Source organism: Protomyctophum bolini (assembly GCF_963924005.1).
Source record: "Protomyctophum bolini genome assembly, chromosome: 13".
NCBI classification, from domain to species: Eukaryota; Metazoa; Chordata; class Actinopteri; order Myctophiformes; family Myctophidae; genus Protomyctophum; species Protomyctophum bolini.
In genome coordinates this window covers 31061425-31072757 of record NC_137874.1, presented here as the reverse complement: position 1 = coordinate 31072757, position 11333 = coordinate 31061425, and the positions used below count along the sequence as shown (strand labels likewise).

General features: G+C 43.2%; 1 protein-coding gene across 3 annotated transcripts in view; it reads left to right on the top strand.

Annotated features, from left to right (window-relative positions):
* cadm2a (cell adhesion molecule 2a) overlaps positions 1-11333 on the top strand; it is a 318209-nt gene that overhangs the window by 159748 nt on the left and 147128 nt on the right. The gene's annotated exons all lie outside the window — the stretch shown is intronic.

Genomic DNA, 11333 nt, shown 5'->3' with positions numbered 1-11333 from the left:
GGGCCTTTGTTGTTGTTCTGCGCTCATCTCTGCCCTTATGAGAGCAGATCACGCACACAGTGTTGGTTGAAAGGCCCTTCTTCTGCTTCTGCTCAAGGTTGTTCTGCGTGCCGCTTTTCAGAGGCTGCATGCTTGAGAGTGAAGCAACACCGGGGGGGATCTCTGAGGAAAAAAACGCACAAAGAGACAAACATATGATGACATGAAAATGCAGCCGAACAAAGGCTCAATCCCACATAAGCCGCTGTTTTGACTGGGGAGATAAATATATGCTTAGGGAAGGGAGTGTCACTCAAGCCTGTCAATTATCCTGCGGCGAAACAGATTCCTGTTGCTTTTGAGTTTAACCACTTTTCCCTGTGTTTTAATGTGTGAATTTGTCCATGTTTGTCGCCTCCCGTGTGCGCGAATCCTTTTTGCAATCTTTGGTTTTGATGTGGGAGTCTTGACGTGCAGAATAATTTGGCTGTCATTTTAGTTATTTATTTATTAAAGTTTTTAGTCTTTGCACGCATGCACGCACGCACGCACACACACGCACACACACACACACACACACACACACACACACACACACACACACACACACACACACACACACATTTGTACTATGAGTACAATGGCTAAAGTACCCTCTCTCACTGTCCTTCGCTCACATGCACAAAGTAAGCTGCTCGCCCGCACACTCACTTGCGTAAAATCCACTGAATTCTCGTCCTCTTTGTCCGCGGTCCTGCATCACAGTCAACCCAATTACTTGGAGTCAATGCGGTTCAGCTGAAAAGAAAGCCTAATTTGCGGCATGTCACCAGCTAATTTGTGACATGTGGTGAGCCCTTTGAACATGATATCACACACGCAGCCTGTTGGATGTCATGAGTGAGTCAAGCTGCGAAGGAAACAGCTCTCCTCTTTGATCTCCCCAATAGCCCTCCCCTGTGCTCCACTTTGCTTCTCATTGCACGTTGGCGCTGGACGTCGTAAGGCCTCATGCTCACTCCCGCCTCGAAATTTGCCGCTCTACAAGCCCACAACGCGTCGTGGCGCGGTGCGCTGTGAGCTTGTAGATTGGCTGTCCTAGCGTGGTACACCGTCGTATGACTGAAGTGTAAGTCAGGCTTAGTTTTTCCTTTTACATCAGTGCAGATTTGAGGAACCAGAAGCAATGACTGGTCATTAACACGGGAACAGCTCACAATGTGTCGGAGTTAATCCTTCATTTCCTTTGTTGGAAGCATAGAAATACATTTGTAGAATAGGTTATTTATTTCCATTCAAGTTAACGTGCTTTCATGTCAGACACGGAAGGGGAAGTCGTCTCACCACGGGGGTCTCATTCCATGATGAAGATACGTTGGTTATGGTATCCAGTGCCCCAGAAAAGTACTTGGCTGTGAACACAGATGTACCTACGGTGCTTATGACCAACCTATACTTATATCTACTGCAACTGGCGGCCCAGGGGCCCCCACCATCACTTAATGTGGCTCGCAGGTTAATTTCAGAATACTGATATATTATTGATTCTACAAGTAGATCAGCTATTTTTGCATAATAATGTGGTAAATTAATGTGGCCCTCTGGAGTGAGTGTGGAACTATAGTGGCCCTCTCCATCGTCAAAGTTGCCCACCCCTGAGATTCTACTCAATCTACTGTATGGTTAGAAGTGATGCAGTATGCGCTAGGCTGCAACAAGCATGACATAGCATATACTTAGTCTGTAAATGTTTGGGGGCTCAAACTGCATGGTCATATATTTCATTACCACCACCTGCTGTCACGTCTCAAATGCTAGTTAGGCAAGGAGAAGGAAATGAACTCATTGGCATGGAATTCAAACTGTTCGGTTGCACAGTATTGCAGGCTACATTAATCCCAGGAACAAATCCCTTTGATCATCCCCTGTAGAATAAATAAATGATCATAGCAAATAAACATTTCACTTCACTTCTGAAGCACCATGCAGGCATCCAAACGTTTGTCCCCCATTGACCTCCTAGCCATCTGTTCAGTGCAGCGGTCCCCAACCTTTTCTGGATCGCGGCCACTTGAAAACCTTGAAAATGAACAACCGCCGTGTAAAGTGGTCAGATGGGCGCGCCGCGTGCATTTTCAGAGAATGATTATTTTAATGATCATTCAATCGATTGTGTTCCCTTGGATCTTGGATCTATATGGAATATATCTTACTTTAATCTTATACTTTAAGATACCATGTCTTTTCTTTTTTATCATAACATTCAAATCTTTGTGTTTTGCCAATTATTTGGGGACCCTCTTGCAATAACCTCACGTCCCATCAGTGGGCCCAGGCCGACAGGTTGGGAAGCACCTCATGTTGTCATAGGCTGCGGTGCGTAGCGTTGGTGGGGGTTTTGACATCTCTAGTCAGACAAGGGTTACGTTCAGCTGAGTAGGCTCAGTAATTAGATGGCAGAGAGTACGTCTGGTCATGAGAAAGAGGCACATAAGCCCCTGATACCCAGACGTGATTCTGAGGAGAAATGTCTGGTTGGCGCTCCGTTCAACAGACGATCTCCTCTCTTCTCCTTCACAAACTGGCTGACCTCTCACGTCCTCTAGCTCGTCGTGACTCCTTGACAGCCACAGGCCCTGATGGACTCCTGATAAAGCTCTGATATCTCATAGCCTCTCACCCCCTCGTCTGTGAAGGCGGGGCCGGTAGGGGCTTCGCTAACTATTCATATATGACATGTCATCGCATGCCGGTGTTGCGTGTCGGCTATTTTCGACACGCAGTGATGGACAAAAGGCTTAACTTTAGTATTAAATACTTAAGTATTCAAAAGTGTATCCTTTCAAAAATACCTATGTGTTCAAAAGAAGTTCAATAAAGGGTCAATAAACATCAGATTTACAAGCTCGCGACATGTTGCATCGCATGTGAACTTGTTGATCTACTATTTTAAATATGGTAGTGAAAACCATCAGTTGGTAGGCTACACCAATATTCAGAGTAGTGAAATACGTTTAAATATAATAGTCTTGAGATGTGGAAGAGCAACAAAGCCACAACAAACGGCTCCCAATCCGTTGGATGTTGGGCTTTCATGGTGACACTCTGACGTCACCCAGGCTTCTGAGGTTTCTTTGTTCCATGCTGAGATGTATGGAATTTATACTTAGTTAAAACTCGTAAACAACAAAGCTCCAAAGTGAACACTTTATTTGGACGTTGAAACCAACAGTGTTTTGTTGTTGTGCGAATAATAGACTAATTAGTGATAGTCACATACGATCTCTCTCTCTCTGTCTCTCTCTCTCTCTCTCTCTCTCTCTCTCTCTCTCTCTCTCTCTCTCTCTCTCCCCCCTGCCTTCATTGAGTCAGTATCAAAAGGTTTCTGGAACTCTGTCTCCCCTGGCCTTGTGGCCTTGTCTACAGCACATTGCTCCAGCTTGCTGTGCACAGAGTGAAAACTCATTGTTGCCGAGACCATTTGATTCATTTAGTCTCTGCTGTGTGTTTTGATCAACTTCTGCCTCTGTCTGCTCCCCCAATCCCCCCCACCCAACCATCGCCACAGCCACTAGGCAGCTATAGGCAGGCACGTCTCTGAGGCTCGGTAACTATGGTAACAGATGAGGTGTTTTCACGGGATAAAAGTCATTCTTTCCCCCCCTGTGAAACGGTGCATTTTTGAATGGAGCCAATTACGGAGGAATTTCAGCATGTCTCTGACCCCCAAGTGCTTGTACTTTTCGGCTGTTTATTCTTAACTAACGCTAACTACGCCATATTTTCACAGTCATACTTTTACCTCAAGTTAACTTAACCACATAATGCGCCGGTTCTCAACAACATGGGGTCCGGGGACCCCCTATAGCGGTCCCTGAGGGGGTTCAAGGTGGTCCAGAGCTATAGAGTGTACAAGTGGACAGTCACATGAACAGTGAGGACTTTAGAGTGCAGATTGAAGGACCCACTGATCAAATGGGGGGTCCGTGGCCAAAAAGCATATCAAACTGGGGGTCCTTGAAGTTAACAGGGTTGAGAATCAATGCTGTAGATCAGGGGTTCTCAACATGTTTGGCTGGGGACCCCCGGAAATGCTTTGGCCATGTCTCATTAAGGAAAGTTTATGTGTACTATGTAAACTCTTAATTTCCATTTCCCAGCCATAAATAATAATAATAATTTAGTGACCTTTTGGCGTTGAACATATGAATAAAGAGTGGATTTCTGTTTGCCTGGTAGTCCAAATGCACAGGGCACAGATATGACAATAACTGAAAGACATTATTAATTATTTTTTATATAAAAGAAAATGCTGATCTACAAGCTTACAACTGTTGTTGTAAGCTTATAGATCTACTATTTCACCTTTTTTTAATGTATGAAAAGTATTTCAACATAGAAACGAGTATGACTATTATGACAAAAAATAATTGCGATTAGACGATTATGTAATATACATCACATACAGTACACATACACTAGGGCCACGCACGTCGCACGCACGCACATGAGTGCCTGGACTATATGTGAATCAGTGATAGACTCCTCAAGTTACGTAGCCGGCAATACAATCCTCAGCTTTCCCCCAGATCCCATACCAATATGTTGCAATTGCCATTTTATTCCCAACATGCAGTACCGCAATCAGATGATTCTTTTTTCACAGTGTGCATCCTTTGATCCTGTCAGAAAGAGACATGCACACACACACGCACACACACGCACACGCGCACACACACACACACACACACACACACACACACACACACACACACACACACACACACACACACACTCTCTCCTTGGCCACACTGCAGCCGTCTCTGTGGATTTCTGACCTCCCAGCACTCGCACCTTGACCCTTTTAAAGTCGTGTCCATGTAGGCTGCAGCTGCTCCCAGAGGCCACTGAGTGAATAAACAATACATCTAGCCCGCTACCTGGCAGGAGAGAGTTGTGTGTGTGTGTGTGTGTGTGTGTGTGTGTGTGTGTGTGTGTGTGTGTGTGTGTGTGGGCGGTACGGTGGGGGGAGGGGGGAGTATATACCTGTAGTAGGAGAGCATAGCAGTGATATAACAACAGAAAGGTGTCTAGGGGCCACGTATTTTTTATGCCACGGCTCTGCAAGTGGTCGGTCTGTCTGTCTGTCTGTCTGTCTGTCTGTCTGTCGTTTCCTCACGTACTTCCAAAACACTGAATTATTGAAATATAGTAGTGGTTCTCAAACCTTTTAATTTCATGAGCTTCCACAACTCTGACATTGCGGGTCAAACACACTCTCAGAGTAAACTAGAAAAAGTGCCCTTCTGGGCACAGGTCTCCACCAGGAGGATAGGAATGTAGAACATTGTAGCTTGCCTTCATCTGGTGGGAGAAGTTTTTTTTTTGTGGCATGTCGTCCTCGGCCTAGTGGAAATGTGCGTGTATAATTTCACGGAAATTGCACACTGTGTTTGTGATTTGTGGCATTTTTTTTAACCGGACCAATCGTGTTAGCTTTGAAAGCCAATCTTAGCCAATCAGGATGGAAGATGGGAAATAGTGCCACTCCGTGTTGATCACATGACTATGGAGATAGTGTATACCGAATTGTGTGATGTATGGATAAAATGTGTATGAATAATCTACAGAAATGTGTTTTGCCTAAATCGCCCTCATGGTGGCGCTATAACAGGCCGTTGAGGAATATTTGGGGCAGAGGTTCGTCGTTGGCATCCAGGGAGTGTGTGTGTAAAGTTTGGCATGGATCGGGCCAACGGTGGCGGAGATTAGCTGATAACGGACGGACGGAAAGGAAGGAAGGACGGACGGACGATTTGCTCGTCTACTGTACATACAATATGACGTGAATTTTCCCTTCAATGTCAATGGCGTTTAATGTTTTGATGTTTAATTTACGTAATACTGTATTTGGTGGAATTTTGACCTAATTTCTCCTTTCATTGTTAATGGCAAATATTAAGACGTGTGGGGAGAAGATTTAGCGGCATTTGACCTGAATTCCCCTTTCATTGTCAATGAGACGTGTGAGGACAAAAGCTGTATACAGGAGGGGCTAGCGCCCCTCAAAAAAGTCATTTTGGAGATGAAGTGTTCCCTTTAACCTCTACCCATGATGCATCACTGAGACACCAATGTTAATTACCACTCCTCCATCACACGGCCTCATGGGAAACTAGCTACGTATAACAATCCTCCAATTCCAAAGCCTCAATTATTGAGACTTATGGTCCTAATACACCGATGATTGCAGTAGTGTGTGTGTGTGTGTGTGTGTGTGTGTGTGTGTGTGTGTGTGTGTGTGTGTGTGTGTGTGTGTGTGTGTGTGTGTGTGTGTGTGTGTGTGTGTGTGTGTGTGTGTGTGTGTGTGTGTGTGTGTGTGTGTGTGTGCGTGTGCGTGCGTGCGTGCGTGCGTGGCTATCCCAAATGTCCCCACTCCCCACACAAGTAGGCTAATATACTGTAGCAGAATTTGAGAAATGGACATTGTGAGGAGCATTTTCCTGGTGAAGAGAAATGGTTGTTTTATGGATGAAGACATTTAAAGGTTTAGGGGTTGGAGTTAGAGTTATGCTTCATTTGTATTTGTCTGGCGTTGTCCTGCACCAAAACAGCCGGTCTACAAGCTAACAATGACGGCTATTTTTGTGTGTGCGTGCGTGCGTGCGACCGTGTGGGGGTGAGTCTGCAACTCTGCATGCTTGCGTGTGTAAATGCATTTCTGCCCCTGTGGCCACACATCTGTGTATGAATGCCTGCCTACAGTATATGTCATTGTGGCTCTTTCTTAATAGTAGAAAAGTGCACCTCAATTGGTTGACCTGCTGGGATAAATGCTGGGGGAAATGGGCGCTTCACCGCGCCTATTCCCAGCCTTCACACAGGTGTGTGTGTGTGTGTGTGTGTGTGTGTGTGTGTGTGTGTGTGTGTGTGTGTGTGTGTGTGTGTGTGTGTGTGTGTGCGTGTGTGTGTGCTGTTCTTACCCCTTTTATCATTAAAAAAAGGCAAAATGTTTTTAGTGAAGGTACTTCAGCTTCCCTGCGTTGGCTGATCTGAGGTTTGTAGGGTCCAATCAGACTTGCAAGATATGATACCATATACACAGCTCAGTATGGTCTGGGTTCAGCTGAGTTTTGTTTGTTTTGTTCACATTTTAAAAATAGCGAAAATAGCAGATATTGAAGCTCACATGTGTTGCATCATGACGAGTTACATCACACTGCGTTGAGAGCAGCTTGTGTTTGTTGTTCAAGGACAGTAAGCAGTTGAAGCTACACTGCCTCCGTTGCTTCTTTTACTGCCTTATCACAATCCACAACCCATCACACTGGCTCAGTGGCTCATGAATACGTGTTGTTGATTGTCCACTGCAAAGATCTGCGTCTGTGTATTTTCATAATGGTGAAAAAGTACGGTTTAATTATGTTTTTATATGGCCACATTTGATGGATTACGTTAATGGGACCAAATGTGTAATATTGCTGGCGGTCTCCTTTAAGTCTTGTCCAGTCTGAAATGTGGTGCTCTCAGCATCTGTTACAGTACATACATCCTTTATGGCCGTGATTGGATGAAATGTGATTAGATTACTGCTGTGTACAGCTACTAATGTCAGCATTGTTTGTAATGGGAGGTAATGATGCCGTGTTTGATGCTGCCAGACACAGGGACGTGAATCAGAGGATTTATGGACTCAGTCAAGCCGTTATCCATTAGGAGTACTGTAGCTAACTGAGGAGACTTGGTTAGCACCGCTGCAGTACAGCAGGAGAATAGGAAATGTAGCCTACTGTATGGCCAGAATAGCACTGTCAGATGTTTAACAGAGCTCTGCCATTTTAGATGTCAAAATTGGCCTCTTTAGATAGCTGAAAGATTGAAACAGACAGGGTAATTTGCTCTCTGTCTCACTTTCGGTCTGTGTCTCTGTGTCTCTCTGTATCTCTCTCTCTCTCTCTCTCTCTCTCTCTCTCTCTCTCTCTCTCTCTCTCTCTCTTCTCTCTCTCGCTCTATGTGAAGAATGAGACCACATACTCATCGAATGAAATATAGCTGCAGTGTAAACCAATTAAGAATTCAATCAGCATGTGATCTAATAAACATAATAAAGAGCAACACAAGCTTCCTCCTCTTGTGGGTAAAAGTATATATGTCCGTATCAAGTTTAGTGAAGCACAGTATGCACAGACACACAATTAACAACATGCAAATCACACAACACTCAGGACTATTTGCATTGCAGCTCTTGTGTAAACAAAAACAAGAACAAGGGCAATGTCAGGGAAGTATAAGTATGACGTAAATAATTATAATATAACATGTGTATGAATTATAAATATATATTTTTTCACTGATTGCTGATTAGGCCACCACGTTTTTTTCTCATTATGTGATCCATTATGTGGTGTCTAATTACGATTAGGCATCCTGTTTCATTCCATCATGCTAATCGTACTAATGGGCCCAGGTATACTAATGCAATCAAGAGTATTGTATTTGGGAGAAGAACACTGCACATAGCCTACTGTAGGTAGGTACATCATCAGTGAAATTTGATTATTAACAAATTAGCTATCTGGTGTCTTAATTTGAATCACTCAAGCTCACTAAATGACTGGATGCCAGGGTCCATGTGGTCCACATACAGTAGCCTACTATACAGACAAATAAAACACTCATTATATGATAATCTAGAAGGGTATGGGCCGTGCATTTCAGAGCCGGTTTTGAACATTATTATTTTGTTTATATTTGCGTATATGTTAACATATATTAAATCATAGTGTTTGGGGGCTGTTTGCTTATTTGGGGGCCCACTTGCAATGCCCCAAACCCACCAGTAGGTGGCTGCCTGGGCCACAGAGGAGGGTTGAGAATCTCTGATCTAGAACATTTATTGCAGACACCGGTGCAATATCTCATCCCCTTTCACACACACAATGCTTAGGCAATGGTATTTTATTCTCATGTACTGTAGGTACATTTTGATATGTGAGAGTTATAAATTTGTCAGAGATTAGGATGTTGTTCAAGGCTCCCTCTAGCTGCTCCGTTCTCTCTCCCTCTTGAGGCTCCAGATTCACACTGTAAAACCCTGAGTGTTTACGTTCCTTCTGAGTTTTACGGCTCCAGTTTCACGCTCTAAATGAACACTGGGTTTTTGTGCAGACAAAGGCAGCCCTGAAACACTAGATTGTGTATAATGGCTCCTTCCCCGACACCAGCTAGCTAATTGAATAGCAAGATTAAAGCCACTATTACAAAGAATTAGCAGGCTGCACAATTGAGTTAAAACTGTTTAATTGTCCATAACAGATTTCTTAATGGGTCATAAGAGTTATCATCATTGAAGTGTTGGTGGTCTACGAAGTGTTGCTCTCACGGAGGCTCTTGAAATGGACAATATGTTTTCGCCTCTGTGCATTTTACACTGTGCTTACAGCACCATAAAGCGTGTTGCTTATCTTGTTCAGTGGAATGATACGATTTCAGCAGTGTTTCTTCTTTCCTCTCATCGTTTATTGCTGCCATAAAAAAAGAAAACTTTCAGAATTAAAAAGAAAGAAAGAAAGAAAAACTTGGTGGTGGTTTTCAAGTAGGCTAATATAAAATTGTCAAAGTAGTAGGCCGCAAGATCTAAAATGTGGTTTTCTGTCCCTCTTCCATCCATCTCTTCACTCAGACTGAGATATCAAACGTCTCAAGCCTCTACACTGATTTAGTCATAAATTAATTGTAACATAGGAACCTAGTATTGCCCTAGTTTTATGTCCATAACACAATGTAGGTGATGGTAGAATAAAGTGTGTGCTTCTCTACAAAACACAGCATCCCTCTGTAGCAACATGATGAGAAGAGAGGATGAAGGGGGAATGCATGGGGCCTGCAGGGCTGTGTCACCTGGAGGATGGATATGATCACTTCTAATGTGTGCATGAATACTTTTTTATAGTGCCATATATTTTTTATAGACTACATATTGATTCAGAATATTTGAAACACTTTTCATACTCATTTGCCACACTATGCATTTTAGATTAATGTTCTTTCTTCTCCGCGCCCCCAAAAATATAACATGCCAATAATGCACAGAAAATGCTGTAATGTGGGCACAGCAGCGCTAAGCAACATCTCCCCCATTTCATCCCATTGAGCAAACTATCTCTGTGTTATATTATATATATGTTATATAGAAGCTATGTTTCTACTGACAGTAGAGTCCTGGAACAAGGCCTTGAACCTCTGAGCGCTCCCTGTGAGCTGGCCGGTGCCTTCATGCATACAGTAGCTTGGTCCACTGTTGATGTGTGAAAGTGTGTGAAGTGAATGGGCCAATGTAAGGAAGTGCAACATTTTTTAAAGCGCTGTGGGAAAAGGCACTGTATAAATGAATAACTTATTCTAAACGACATAAAACGACTTAAATTGACAAGAAGAACATTGTTTAATGTTCTTCTTGTCATGATTTGTGCCTAATCAAGCAAATTAAAATAAAATGAATTTACATTATGCAAATGGCGCCAACAAATTGGTTATGATTTATTTGGTAATTGAACAAGATGGGTCTGAATGGGTGATTTGTTACTTTTGTCTACAACTACCTCACATCATGGTCTCTTTATGGAACTTCAAAGGTACCGCATTTATGAGACTATGAATATACTGTATGTAGCCTACTGTAAGATACAAAGAAGAACCATTTCTCAGTTGAAATAAATTATTCAACACACACGCACGCACGCACGCACGCACACACACATTCAACACCACTCTCATTACCTGTTGAGGGAATGGTACACTTTTTCCACACACATTAGCGAGCATTTGTTTTGGCTGGCTGATGCAAAGGCTCCCCAAACACAATTAAATTTATAGTAGGCTATGTATTTGTACATAATAATGTGTATTTGTGTGCGTGCGTGCGTGCGTCCGTGCGTGTATGCGTGCGTGCATGAGTGTGCACAAGAGTGCATGAATGCCATTGTGTCTATGTGCATGCACTCACCCATTACATAAAACGACTAATTTGGGGCTCATTCAATTGATTGGAGGCATCTGGATGTGGGGGCTTTAATTTCTTTTAATTTCCTCAGCTGTCATTAACTCCATATTAGCCTTTTGATAACACTTAGAAAACGGGAATCCATTAAAAGGATGGCGGTGTTTGTGGTGCTGCGTGTCAGAAAATAATCTCCCTAAATTATTAGCAAATCACTTCTTCGCTAATTGTGTCTGAGCGAGATGATTCTGATGGGGGAATAATACAACTGCTGAAAATCATATGGAATTTGTGAATACAACTGACAGCTAGTGCATTACACAACTGTCTTCCAGTCCACAGACTGGAAGACAGT